The following is a 14207-nucleotide window of genomic DNA, read 5'->3' on the forward strand; positions in this document are numbered from 1 at the left end:
CATAGACACCTCTTAGCTTACTGCCTGATTTTGTGTTGGGGGGAGAAGGTCCTATCCGTTAATGCGTACGGTTAACCGGGTTGCGTACGGTGGGATAGGTCTGGCAGGAGGGGGCAGTGGTGTCCTTCGAATCTTTGCAGGACGAATTTGGATTAGTGCACTCTGATGTGTAACCTTACACGTAATCGAGGGATTTTGTTTGTTTGTTGTTTGTTGTTTTTTTTTTTGCAAAAACAGGCTTTCTGGGATCTGGTGTTGGGTGAAACTATGTTGGAATACGCTTTACAATATCCCGTTTGAATGGGGGCACTAGTTATTCGGGAGGCCCCAGAGGATGTGTATAGAACTCAGTGGGAGCGGGATTTGGGGGAGCTTGGGGGTCCTTTTGAGTGGCGGCTGCTGTATAAGGGTCTTTTTTCCCTTCTCATTTCTTTGGTTCTTATTGAAAATGGGTATAAGATGTACTATCGCTGGTATATGACACCTCAGCGATTGTCCATATTTATCCTGATTTTGACTCTACTTGGCGTGCTTGCAGGGAGGAAGGATCCTTTTTGCACATATGGTGGTCTTGTCCAAGGGTTCAGGCATATTGGCATAGGGTAGATCAATTAATAGTATGCATTATTGGGAAGCACTTTCCCGTCTTATTGACTAGTTGCTTGTTAAATGCTCCCATCCTGGCTTCACCAGGCAGGAATATAAGCTGACTTTATTTATAGTTATGTTAGCTAGGCTGGCCTTAGCTCGTTTCTGGCGTACCAAACACCTGCCTGATTGGGACTATTTGGTCCTACGTCTGGACTATGTCCATTTGATGTGTCAGCTGACAGCAATGCGTTCTCAATGCCTGGCTCCTTACCATAAAGTATGGGACCTTTATGTGTCCTGGCGGGTGACTTCACACTATTCTGGGGTTCAGGGGTAGATGGGGGGGGGGTCTGGGGATTTGGGTTTGGGTACGGTTGATATCCTGGAAGGGAAGGGTTGGGTGGCTCGGGGGTTTAGGTTGGGGGGGTGGTCTATGGGCAGCTTTGTTGTCTTTTTTTTCTTTGGTTGGGTTTGGGGGGGGAGTAGGGCTATTGTGGGGTCCCTTGCAATTGTACCTCATCATTGTTTATCTGAAGACTGGGCATGTTTTTGCTGGCCATGAGATATATGTTGTATAGGATCCTTACTGGCTTGTGGCTGTATTGTTGTTTTTGTGGGGGGAATTTTTTTTTTCCCAACCCTTATTGCACATTTGTGTTCACAAAGGGAGTTGAGTGGGGAGTGGGTGGGGATTGCTTTTGGGTTTAGTTTGCTCATATTCACAATTCTCTTGTTGACAGCTTTGTTGCCATTGGCTCGATTTCTGTTTGCTTGTGTATAATTTATGGCCTGTGTGGGCCTTTGTATTTTGTAAAACTTTAATAAATATTTCTAAAAAGAAAGGCATACTTTCAGTGACTGGACCACATGAGTGGAATAAGCTGCCTTCTAAGATAAAAAGCAGACTAACTTGACCTCTATTGTATTTATAGGGCACTGATGTGAAATTCACAAAAAGGGTGCCAAAACACACTATACCCGCCTGTCTACAATCCCAATAGTCCTTATGGCTGCAGGTGGCACCTATATGGCAGTACAGTAGGGTTTTGGTGGCCTCACATTTTCCACCATGAATGTAGTGATTAGAGTGGCTTATGGGCCTGGGTCCTCTTCTCTATGGTTCACTAGCCCCCCCCCCCCCCCAGGCTACTTAAGACACCTGTATGCAGCTCTGCTAGGCTTTCCTATATTTATTTAATTCATTTTCTATTCTGTTGTTCCCAAAGATCTCAGAATGGGTTACAGATTTAACATACGTAATTTCTGTAGAAGTTTACAGTACAGTTTTTATCCTAACTTGATACATACTAGGGTCTAATATTAATAGCAGGTGCTGATGTTCCGGAGACAGGTATGTATGTTTTTATTCTGATGGGGTCAGAGATCACTCAGGGAGTGTGTGGGGGTCTCTATGTTGTCTCTGCAGTGGTTATCTGGTCACTTTGGATACCTTTTTGGCATTTATACCTGCTTTTACATCGTCTAACTCACAACGTATAAGTTTCATCCAGGAAGTCTTGTGAAACATTCGATTATCTCTGCAGGACGACTAAGTTTAGGTCTGCCCACATCTCGCCCAAATACCACCCTAACCACTCCTCCAGATATGCCCCTTTAAGTTCTGGGCGCACAGCGGCATTCAGAAGCCTAAAAAGTCCCTGGATACGTCCAGAAAGTCGGTTTGATTATTGGCACTTGGATGACCTGTCTTTTAGGTCATCCAAGTGCCGACTTGGGTAGGTTTTTAGACGTGTTTAAGTTTTGATTATGAACCCCATAGTAACTAAGCGGCTTAGAATAAAATTAGTATCAATAAAATTTAAATTTAACCAAAAGTATTAAAAAATAGCATACAACACAAAAGGGTAAAGGGAAAGAACTCCAATATATAATAGAAAAGTAAGGGAAGGGAAAACCATTTAAGGTCCAATTGTTCATCATGGTATCCTGGTTTTGCAATTTTATAATTTCAGTTATAATGTGCTATGAAAAACATTTGCTCTGTTTAGTAATTTGCAGCTAAAAAAGTTTCAGAGACACTGTCCCCCTCCAGTGGCGGTAACTGCTCCAACGCTCATACAATTCCTATGAGCGTAGGAGCAGTTACCGCCACTGCCAGCGCTAAAACCTGTGCTACGTATTAGTAAAGGAGGGGGGTATTAGGAGAACCCCATGTTGAAGGAAAGGTTTCTCAATCTGCAAAATAACCATAGCAGTATGAAAATATTCATGTGCTCTTGTATTTAATTTGAATCTATAGAAACAAAAGTTTGTTTGTCCCAAGGTTGACATGTTCTATCCCGCTCCCCACTTGTTCTCTTTTTGTTGGATTTTGCATGGGGTTTCTGTTCCTTTTACTCTGCTCAAGAGTTGGCCACCAGCATTTACACCAGGTTTCAGCTGGTGTAAATAAAGTCAGGGAATCCTCTCTAAGTACTATTCTGTAAATGGCGCTCAACTTGAAGCACTCTTTATAGATTAGCACTCCATGCCAATTTTCCAGCAACATTTATAGAAGTCACCCCTTAGTGCTTAAATGCAAAGGGGCCTTCACAGGGGAGGAACATGGGTGACATCAACACTTATGCGCCAAGGATGTTTGCTGGGTCTGAACAATCATAGGGAATATACATGACAAACTAAGCTTCTTCGCTTAGGCCTGGCGGCAGCGAAATGTTAAATAGTGAATCAATTTTATTCAGTCACTCATTAAAAATAGTTTTCTTACAGCCACTGTTCCCACCAATTGGAAAACAGCTATTGTTACTCCAATACTGAAAAATCATAAAGTCAGCCAGGATGATGCATCTAATTATCGCCCAATTTCTAACTTACCTTTTTTGGCAAAGCTAATTGAAAAACTGGTTTTTGAACAACTCTCGGATTTTATCGAATCCTCAAATGCATTGCACCCTAACCAAACTGGTTTTCGCAAACATCATAACACAGAATATTCAATGTTAGGTCTCATAACTAATATCCATTATTACTTAGACCACCATAAATCAGTTGCCCTTTTTTCTTTAGACTTATCTGCGGCTTTTGATACTATCGATCACGACCTCTTACTTAACCGGCTAGAATCTCTGGGTATTGGTGGTCAGGTCCTAAATTGGTTTCTCTCTTTTCTTTCAAACCGTTCCTCTACTGTTAGATTTAATGATGATTATTCTAACTCTTATTCATCATCCTTCGGAATACCCCAGGGATCTATTCTGTCGCCTCTCTTATTTAATATCTTCCTTTCTCCACTACTTACAATTTGTCAATCTTTGGGTTTTACTTCATTTTCTTATGCAGATGACATTCAACTTCTTCACCCATTTGATCCGGAAAACGACGAAGAAATTACAACAATTAATACTAAATTGGATACGATAAAAAATTGGCTTAGCCTTAATAAATTATCACTAAATATACAAAAAACTAAAACCATGTTTTTCACTTGGAAAAAAGACGTAACGCCAAGATCCTCATTTGTACTTGATAATATTCCCCTCGAATCAGTACCTATGTTAAAAATTTTAGGAGTAATTATTGACGTTAATCTATCTTTTCATAACCACATTAGTCAAATAGTTAAATCTTGTTTCTATAAACTACGTTTGATACGGTCCATCTCAACATTTCTAGAACCTAAATCCGTTAATATACTCATACACTCTATGAATATAACTAAACTCGATTATTGTAATTCTTTGTTAATCAATATATCACAAAAAGAAAAAAGGCTTCAGATAATCCAAAATACTGCAATAAAACTTATTCATAAAGCAAAAAAATACGACCATGTTACACCGCTATTAATCAAGTCCCATTGGCTTCCTATCAACCACCGTATTACCTTTAAGATATTATTCCTGGTATTTAAAGTACTAGCTTTCAATGAACCTCAATTCATGTCTAGAATGATCATCCCTTATTATGCCCCTCGTTCTCTTCGATCATCATCACTAGACCTATTAACTGTCCCTTCCTTGAAAATTGTGGGCACAAGAAGAAATGACATGTTTTCTGTTATAGCTCCACAATTGTGGAATTCATTGCCACTCTATATCAGAAAAGAAAAAGATCTTATTTCCTTTAAAAAACTTCTAAAAACTTTCTTATTTAATGATGCTTTTAACAATTAAACTATGAAGACCTGTTATTTAATACAGAATTCTATTTTTTCCCTTCCTCTTGTTCTTTCCTCTTTTATGTTTTTTTCTACCTGAAAGAATTGTAACTTTACCCCTCTTATCCTCCTATATCATGTCTGTCCCCATATGTATGATGAAATTTTGTTAAGTGTTATAAGTATATTAACTTTTTACTTGTGTTTTAAAATTGTTTGTCCTCTAAATTGTTGTTTTTTAAAATTGTTCATCGCTTAGAAAGTTTGTATAGGCGATTCATCAAATGGTAATAAAACTTGAAACTTGAAATTTGATTGGAAAAATGAATTAGCTCCAACACATGATGAATGGCTTAATCGTTTGCGGTCCTTGGGGAAGATGGAGATGGCTGTGGCTCAAGAGTATACCTGGAAAAAACTGGGGGACATTTTCCATGCTCTTTAATTCTGCTCTATTGTTATTTCCTCCTGCTGTCTTGTTGGGGTTATGGGGGGAGGGGGAGGGACGGGAGGGGGAGGTGTTCTGGGAATCAACTCTGCTGTTTGGGAGGAGGGGGTTTGGGGGACTTAGTGCAATGTGTAGTTTTGCTATATGTTGACATTTTGCTTGCAGTTTCATGCCTATTTGATGTATCTTTGGGGTTGTTGAATTGTATATTTATTTTAAAAAACCAATAAAAATTTTTAAAATAAAAAACCACTTATGCGCATAACTTACAGAAAAATCTTATACTACCACTACTTTTTGTTTCTGTAAGTGCTTCTAGATGTTCACAGCGCAGTAAACAAATATATAAGAGACAGTCCTTGCTTGACAGAGTTTACAATCTAATCCAGTGGTCTCCAATGCACCGCCCCCAAAGTCCTCCATTGTGGACCTTAAACAGTTGGCTGAAATGCTTTCAAATCCTATAAATGCATTAATTTCAATCTTGCCCACTTGATATAGTAACTGCAAACAATCTCTTAAGCGTGTTACTCAGGTGTCTCGTTTATGGAATTTGCTACTGCTGACAATCCAAAATAAAGTGAGTTTTAAAAATATAGCATGAAATACCAGCTCAGGAAGCCTAGTCCAGCTTATACAGTACAGCAAGTGAAAGGAACCATCTGGTGTTGGCAGTGGAGAAGGGTACAGATAGGATTGACACACCCGATGAACAGAGTTTCCAGGGTGGGATGTAGGGAGAGATAAGGGAGGAGGCATGCTGAGGAGCAGCAGAATGAATGCACTTACAATTCAGAAAGTGCCACATTTAGGTGTGTGCATTTAAACCTGCTATTGACATGGAATAAGTGGATGCACCTACTGTAAACGGAAGTGGCCCGATGCCAACTTAAGCTAATGTTCTAGAGTGGAATCAGGGTGCCCAGGTGCCATTATAGACCTAGGCCCTCTTTTACTAAGGTGCGCTAACGCTAATCGATTTAGCGTGCACTAAATGCTAATGCGTCTATGGACGCGTTAGCGTTTAACATGCGCGAATTCGATTAGTGCGCGCTAATCAGTTAGCGCACCTTAGTAAAAGAGGGGGCTAGTGCTTAGACAGCTGCATTTGGAAGTCTGAACTGTGGTGCCCGTTATAGGATCACCCCCTATCTATGGAAGCCATTCATACATGAGCTGCCACACAATTACCAAATTTAATGTTACAGTACCGAAGTAAGAGTAAATGGTGACCGATCAAGCTCAGCTTGGCAATTCAATCTCCCCAGAAAGGATGCCAGGGTTGCATCTACCACTGTATGCAGGCCACCCCTCCCTTTAATTTTTATGGTTATTTCCTACCTTTTTGCCTTTTTTAAAGTGTGAAAGTCATTTAAGTTTTACTATGAGGGGAAATACTTAATACTTTTATTCCATTTTCATGCCATATAGGGAATCCCATCACTGTTTTTGACCACACCGCTTCCCGTGGAAGAGCATTCCAGCCATCCACCACCGCCTCTGTGAATAAGTATTTCCTGATGTTTTCCTCCTTGCATTTTCATTTCATGTCCTCTAGTTCCATACCTCCCCCTCCCCGCCCCCCCCATTTTTGAAAAAAGGTTTATTTGTTAACGTTTTTCAGGTATTTAAATGTTTCTACATATCTGCCTTAAGATCATCACATACTATCACACCCAAGTTCTGCTCCTTTTTCGTGCACTAAAGTTCTTCACCCCCTAAACCAGTGGTCTCAAACTCAAACCCTTTGCAGGGCCACATTTTGGATTTGTAGACACGTGGAGGGCATCAAAAAAAATAGTTAATGTCTTATTAAAGAAATGACAATTTTGCATGAGGTAAAACTCTTTATAGTTTATAAATCTTTCCTTTTGGCTAAGTCATAATAATAATATTGTAATTTATAGCTAAAGAGACATATGATCAAGAAACTGTTTTATTTTACTTTTGTGATTATGATAAATATACCGAGGGCCTCAAAATAGTACCTGGCAGGCCGCATGTGGCCCCTGGGCTGCGAGTTTGAGACCACTGCCCTAAACTCTACCGTTCCTTCAGGTTTTTGTAGCCTAAATTCATGACCTTGCATTTCTCAGCATTAAATCTTAGCTGCCAAATTTCAAACCATTCTTCAAGTTTTGCTAGGTCCTTCCACATGTTATTCACACCATTAGAGGTATCTACTCTATTGCAGATTTTGGAATCACCCACAAAAAGGTAAATCTTATCTAAAAGCCCTTCAGCAATATTGCTTACAAAATGTTAAAAAGAACAGGCCCAAGAACCAAACATTGAGGCATACCTCTGGCAACATACCCTTCCTCAGAGCAATCTCCACTACCCTTTGTCACCTTCCACTCAACCAGTTCCTGACCCGGTCCATCACTCAGCTTATTTATTAGAAGCACTGTCAAAGTCTTTGCTAAAATCTAAATACACCACTCCCTCTATCCAATTCTCTGGTCACCTAGGCAAAGAAATTGATCAGATTTATCTGACAAGACCTACCTCTAGTGAATCTATGTTGCCTCTGGTCCTGTAATGCACTGGAGTCCAGAAATGTCACAATTCTCTTTTTCAAAGTGTTCCATTAATTTATTCACCACAGAATGCAGACTTACCAGCTTGAAGTTCTCTACTTCTTCCTTACTTACACTTTTGTGGAGATGAACCACATCTGCCCTTCTCCAGTCCTTCGATACCACTCCGGATTCTAAAAAAGCATTGAAAAGATCAGTCAGCGGAGCCACTAGAACTTCCCTAAGTTCCTTCAGCACCCTTGGATATACACCAACCACATCGTTTTGTCCATTATTTGATCTCATCCAGAATCGATTTGTTAGTTCTTCTGGAGGTCCACAGCATGCATAAAATCCTTCTCTAGCACCAAAGCTCAAATGAGTCAATCTTCTTTCTGTCTTGTTTCCTTAGTGTCCAGCTTTCGCATTCATAATTTTCAACTGAGAAAATGGATGCGTGGACAAGTATGATTTTTGTTTGGACCTTGCCTTTGATTACTTTGTGAAGAGCCTTAATTGAAAAGTGACACAGTTCTGCAGAGTATTTCTTCCCCGCTAGTTGTTTCTTTGTTTATGAAAGAGCCCAAGAGATTGAAATCCTTTACAACTTCTATTCGATCACTTTCAAGCTCAAAATTTTCATCATTTTTTGTTTTCATGATCTTTGTTTTGTTTATGTTTAGTTCTAATCCCATATTATGACTTTCGGCTTTGACTTTTCTCAGTAGATACAGCATGTCTTCTTTGCTGCTAGTGATGAGTGTTGTTGTATCATCTGCATAACGCAGGTTGTTTATATTTTGGCCACCAATTTTGAAACCAACACTCTCTTCTTTCAAATTTGCTTTTCTGAAAATGAGTTCACCGTAAAGGTTGAACAGGTAAGGTAACGCGATGCATCCTTGTCTGATGCCACGTTTTATTGGAAACTAATCAATGTTGCCATATTCTGTTCTCACAGCAGCTTCTTGATTTTCATTGAGGCTCTTTACCAGCTCATTTATGTGTTTGGGCATTCCCATTTATGCTAGAATTCTCCATAGTTTATCGTGATCCACACAGTCAAAAGCTTTGCTGTAGTCGATGAAGCAAATGTATAGGGGCTTTTGGTATTCTTTGCTTTTCCCCAATATCCATTTAACATTGGCAATAACATCTCTTGTTCCTCAACCTTTTCTGAAACTAGCCTGAATTTTGGATAGTTCTTGCTCAACATGTGATTCGTTGTATTATTTTCAGCAATATGTTGCTGGCATGTGGAATTAATGCAATTGTTGGTGAGACCTTTCTTCAGTATAGGTATGAATAGTTATCTTCTCCAATCAGTTGGCCATGTTTTTTCCTTCCAAATCTGTTGACATAGTTGAGTGAGGACCATGATAGCACCTTCTGCGCCTTTGATTAATTCAATTGGAATATTATCGATACCAGGTGACTTGTTTTTCGATAAAGCTTTAATTGCTGCTTTGACTTCTTCTTTTAAAATATCTGGTTCTTCAGTTTCCTGTTCAACATTTCCAATGTTATCCTCTTTGCCTTTTTTGTATAGATTTTCCATATATTCTTTCCATCTCTTTTTAATGCTTACTGTATCATTCAATATCATTCCATTGGCATCCTTAAGCATCCCCAATCAAGGCTGGAATTTCTGTTACAATCTCTTAACCTCCTGATACATTAATCTAGTTTTTCAGTTTTCATGTTCCAATTTAATTTTCTAACAAATATCCTTTAGATATCGTTCTTTGTCATGCCGAACTTGACCTTGAAACACTCGGTTCATTTGTGATACTTTTTCTCTATCACTGGAGGGTTTTGCTGGTCTTCTTTTTTCTGTTACTTTTCTGGTTTCTTCTGAGATCCAAGGTGGTTTCTTGGCTTTCTTTCTCTTGTGGAGTGTTTTTTATAGCTTCATCACTAATTATGGTTTTGACGTCATTCCATAACTCTTCGGGCCCTCTGTCTCTTGTTATCAAGACAGGCAAATCTGTTGTCTAGTTTTATCCAATAGTCTGATGGAATATTTTCAATGTCATATATACTGTATCTACAAAAAGTCTTGTCCCCCCATTTTATTGTGTGAACTGTTTTCTCTTTTATTTGCATCTTTGATTTCCTGACTATTCAACCAGCCTCTTTTTGTCTGTATTCCTCTTTCTGTGATTTTGTGTAGTTTATGAAAGCTAACCTCTTTTTCTTTACCTTTTCAGCCACTGCTTTTGAGAACCAGAATGGCCTCTTTTCCTGTTCTTTTGTTTTCTAGTCAGAGATCCATTATTAAGATGGACTTGGAAAAATCCACTGGGATAAGTAGTATAAAATCTGTTTTACTCTTTTGGGATCTTGCTAGGTACTTGTAACCTAGAATGGCCACTGTTGGAAACAGGATACTGGGCTTGATGGACCTTCGGACTTTCCCCATGTGGCATCTCTGTTCTTACGTTATTATGCAATCAGATTCATTTGGCACAATCTGCCTTTGATGAAGCCATATTGCCTTTGATCTTGCAGCCCATTGGATTGTAGAACTTTTTCTACGCCTTTCTTCTGTTACTTTTCCGATCACCAAGGTAAGGCTTCCCAGAGTCTTTTATCCCTTCAGAAACTGCAAGAAGTTAAACCATTGGACAAAAGATGCCTCTGTTTTAAATCTGAGGAATCAAACATTGGCATGAAGCCTAAATCTTGCCCAGTGACTCAGTTCTGCTTCTTTTGCCCTCTTTCTTTAAAGATGAGCATCTGTAGCCTGGAAGGGTAAAAGAGAACTCTCACAGAGGTCCACCGCTGTTCCATTCCTGTTTAACATCTATCTGTGATCTCTTTTTTCATTTACTAGCTTCGCTGATGTACACATTTAGAAGTGCCAAAAACACGGGAAGAATTTACCTTAAATCTGGCACACTTCCAAAGGTAGCAAATGCAGAATCAAAACACAGAAATGGCACTATTCAATACAATATAAGTGATTCAAGACAAACTTTCTCATTTTTAGTGCTCATAGATAAAGTTGTCAGACTCCGGGACAAACCCGCACAGATGAACGCCTGAAGGGGTCACCTTTAATCATAGCACTGTAATGATATACTGTATATGTATTATCTGTAAACATCAGTGATGAAAATTTTAAAAAAGTGAACTTATCTGAAAAATGGCTGTAAAAGGGTTCAGAAACATGTTTTGGGTTCTAACGCATTTCGCCAAGGCTATAACAAAGAACCCGTACTGCAGCACTCAAGTGTGACTCTGTCGCACACAGCCAGTAACTTCTTAGAATGCTTGTCCCTCATGGCTTTTGAATCATAACAATGCACCAGCTCACATGGCACTGTCTGCGAGGGAGTTTTTAGCCAGTAAACAAATAACTGTATTGGAACACCCTCCCTACTCACCTGATCTGGCCCCGGATTACTTATTTCTTTACCCAAAGATAAAGAAAATATTCAAAGGAAGACATTTTGATGACATTCAGGACATCAAAGGTTATATGACGACAGCTCTGATGGCCATTCCAGAAAAAGAGTTCCAAAATTGCTTTGCAGGGTAGACTAGGTGCTGGCGTTGGTGCATAGCTTCCCGAGGGGAGTACTTCGAAGGTGACCACAGTGATATTCAGCAATGAGGTATGTAGCACTTTTTCTAGGATGTCAGACCTCATATATCTGTGTTTCTCAACTGGGTCCTGAAGTACCCCCTTGCCAGTCAGGTTTTCAGGATATCCACAATGAATATGCACGAAAGAATTTTGCATATAATGGAGGTAGTTTATGCAAATCAATGTTTATGTATATTCACTCTGGATATCCTGAAAACCTGTCTGGCAAAGGGGTTCTCCAGGACCCAGTTGAGAAACACTACATGGCACCCTCTCTAGCCCCTCACAGACTGACCCCAGCACTGTGCTTATTCCGCTTCAGCGTGGTGATGTGGGGGTTGTTTCTGCATGAATGCTCTGTTTTTTTGGATGCTCTGTTTTCTTGCCAGTCAACAAGAAACAATTTAAAGTGAAACCTGGTCTTTAATGGGATTTGCACAGAAGCAGATACAGTTTTATTAAATCACTAGGTTGCTTTTTTTTCCCCATTCTCAGAATGGGGCATAGATTTGTTATGTTCAAGCATGCAATTGCTGCACTGAATCTCCAGCTAATTCTAAATTATTTTTCTCTTTTGTCAGATTGTATATAAAACAGAAACTGTTTTTCCCAAAGTAACCTGTGTACCTGTAAAGAACTGGTATGTGGGATTAATGCGATTCGTAGATTTTATTCACGCTGGGGTACAGTTAAAGGGCCACATTATGGGTAACTTGGTTTTTGTTTTACAGTCAAACAATTGCAAATATCAAATTAAGGTCTCCTTTAAAAAGTTGTGGTAGCGGCGGCTGCTGCGGTACCTGCTCCAACGCCCATAGGGATTTAGGGCTCCTTTTTACAAAGCCGCGTTAGCTGTTTAACGTGCGTAATAGCGTGCACTAATTTGCCAGCCACGCTAGCCGCTACCACCTCCTCTTGAGCAGGTGGTAGTTTTTCGGCTAGCGCAGGGGTTAGCACGCGCATAATGTTGCGTGCGATAAAGCCACTAATGCGGCTTTGTAAAAGGAGCCCTTAATGAGTGTTGGAGCGTGAGCCACACGACAGCTGCTAATGTGGCTTTGTAAAAAGGGGGGAGGGGAGGGATAAATGAATTGTGACTAGAGATGAAAAGAGGGGAACTATTTAACCGATTTGTAACCTAAGATCTCCTGCCTTACCCTTACCTTCCAAGATCTCTTATGCCTTACCCCTGTTTTCCTACCCACCTTACTCATGGCCCCTTTTATTGTACCGGTCTCCTGCTTCCTACATTATTTTATCTGTATTTGCTGATTGTACCTTTCGCTGATTGTATCTGTATTCGCTGATTGTACCATTCACTGATTGTACCTTTCGCTGATTGTACCTTTCGCTGATTGTATCTGTATTCGCTGATTGTACCTCTTCGCTGACTGTCCAGCCCTTCTTTGTTGTAAACCGCCTCGAACTAATACGGCTTTGGCGGTATATAAGAAATAAAATTATTATTATTATTAAAGGTTTTCATAAAAATGCTACAATAGTCCTGTGGATTCTTCTATGTATTTCAGCAGGAACGGTGGAAGAATAAGTCATGCCTTTTATTGCTATTTTTACTACCCTGCCTTTCTAAATCTTTTCATCTTTCCATTTCTCCTTCTCTCACTGACACCTCTTCTTGCTCTTCTCTACCTATCTCACACCTTTCAGCTCTCATATACTTTTCCTCCGCAGCAAAACCCCAGTTCTATCCTTTGCCAAATTATTTCCGAAGCATAACTCCACACCTCACCTTTCTCCATCCTCTCCCCTCCCTTAGTGCTCACACGGCCTATCCTCCTATCTCCAACCTCAGAAAAAAAAGCCTCAAGCTTAAGTGGCAGCAAACCATATACTGTCAATGTTGAATGTTGTCATCTGTTCGTGAAGTTGAAAAGTGCTGTCATCAATTCCCTAACCGTTTCTAAACGCTGGAGCAATAAAAGAAGAATTTTTCATCAAAAGGAACAGGATTGGATTTGTTCCTTGAATATTGTATGGCCACTGGGATTGAACTAAAGAACTGAATGGCATGCTTTCTTTAGATTTAATGTTATGTTATTTGTGGTATTAGGTATTAGATCCTTTGAAGTGGAGTTTGAGGTGGGTTACAATAGCAGTTAATGCACATAAAACATTTCAACAGCAATTAATGCAATATAAGCATAAATACATAGACTTCTGATACCATGAGTTTGCAGATAGTATATTCCCTCCATAATGATAAGCATACAGTGCAAAATTAGGGTTGAACTAGACTCCTAGTCATGATTTTTGGAAGAGCCATGTTTTCAGGTATTTACTAAACAGAGCATTTGTGGGTGCAGGTGAAAATCTCTGTGGATAGTAAGTTCCACGTTTAGTGCTCTAACCCATGATGTCATTACTAGAAATGCAACTGGTCAAGATCCAGAAGTGATTGAATAGTATCTTTTGAATTCAGACTCCAATTTGTGGAAGGTTTATGTATGGTTGCAATTTTGATATCCCCTGAAGCAACCAGTGGAGCTGGCAAAACAAGAATCTTTGTTGGGACTTTTGAGATAGTGATGTTTCTGGAATCCTGTGAATTACAGGACCCGAGGCAACATGGAGTCACTAGAGGCAGGCCTAATATCTAAAGTTTATTATCTACCAGTTGGAAAGAAAAAACCCGGGAAGGGCCAGCAAGATCTCTCTATGGACAGTTTGGACTTAACCAATTACCTGGAAATATCAGAGACGGAACGGGTGGCCTCGGCCACTCTTTTCATCCAGTTTGCACTGGACTCAGATAGAAACTGGTTGTTAAAATGTTTTTTAAACCTCAGGATAAATTATTTATGAATAAGAAAATTGGAATGTTTCCCGATGTATCAAGGATTACCCCAAAAAAGAGGAAGCAATTTTTGCTTCTACGACCTTAGGTCATAAAGTCGGGGGGTGACTTTTACTCTTAGCTAT

General features: G+C 39.7%; 1 protein-coding gene across 1 annotated transcript in view; it reads right to left on the bottom strand.

The window, feature by feature from the left end:
• The window catches only part of SLC10A4 (solute carrier family 10 member 4), a 30811-nt gene that overhangs the window by 13553 nt on the left and 3051 nt on the right, over window positions 1-14207 (bottom strand). The gene's annotated exons all lie outside the window — the stretch shown is intronic.

Source organism: Geotrypetes seraphini, chromosome 1, assembly GCF_902459505.1.
Source record: "Geotrypetes seraphini chromosome 1, aGeoSer1.1, whole genome shotgun sequence".
Classification (NCBI taxonomy): domain Eukaryota; kingdom Metazoa; phylum Chordata; class Amphibia; order Gymnophiona; family Dermophiidae; genus Geotrypetes; species Geotrypetes seraphini.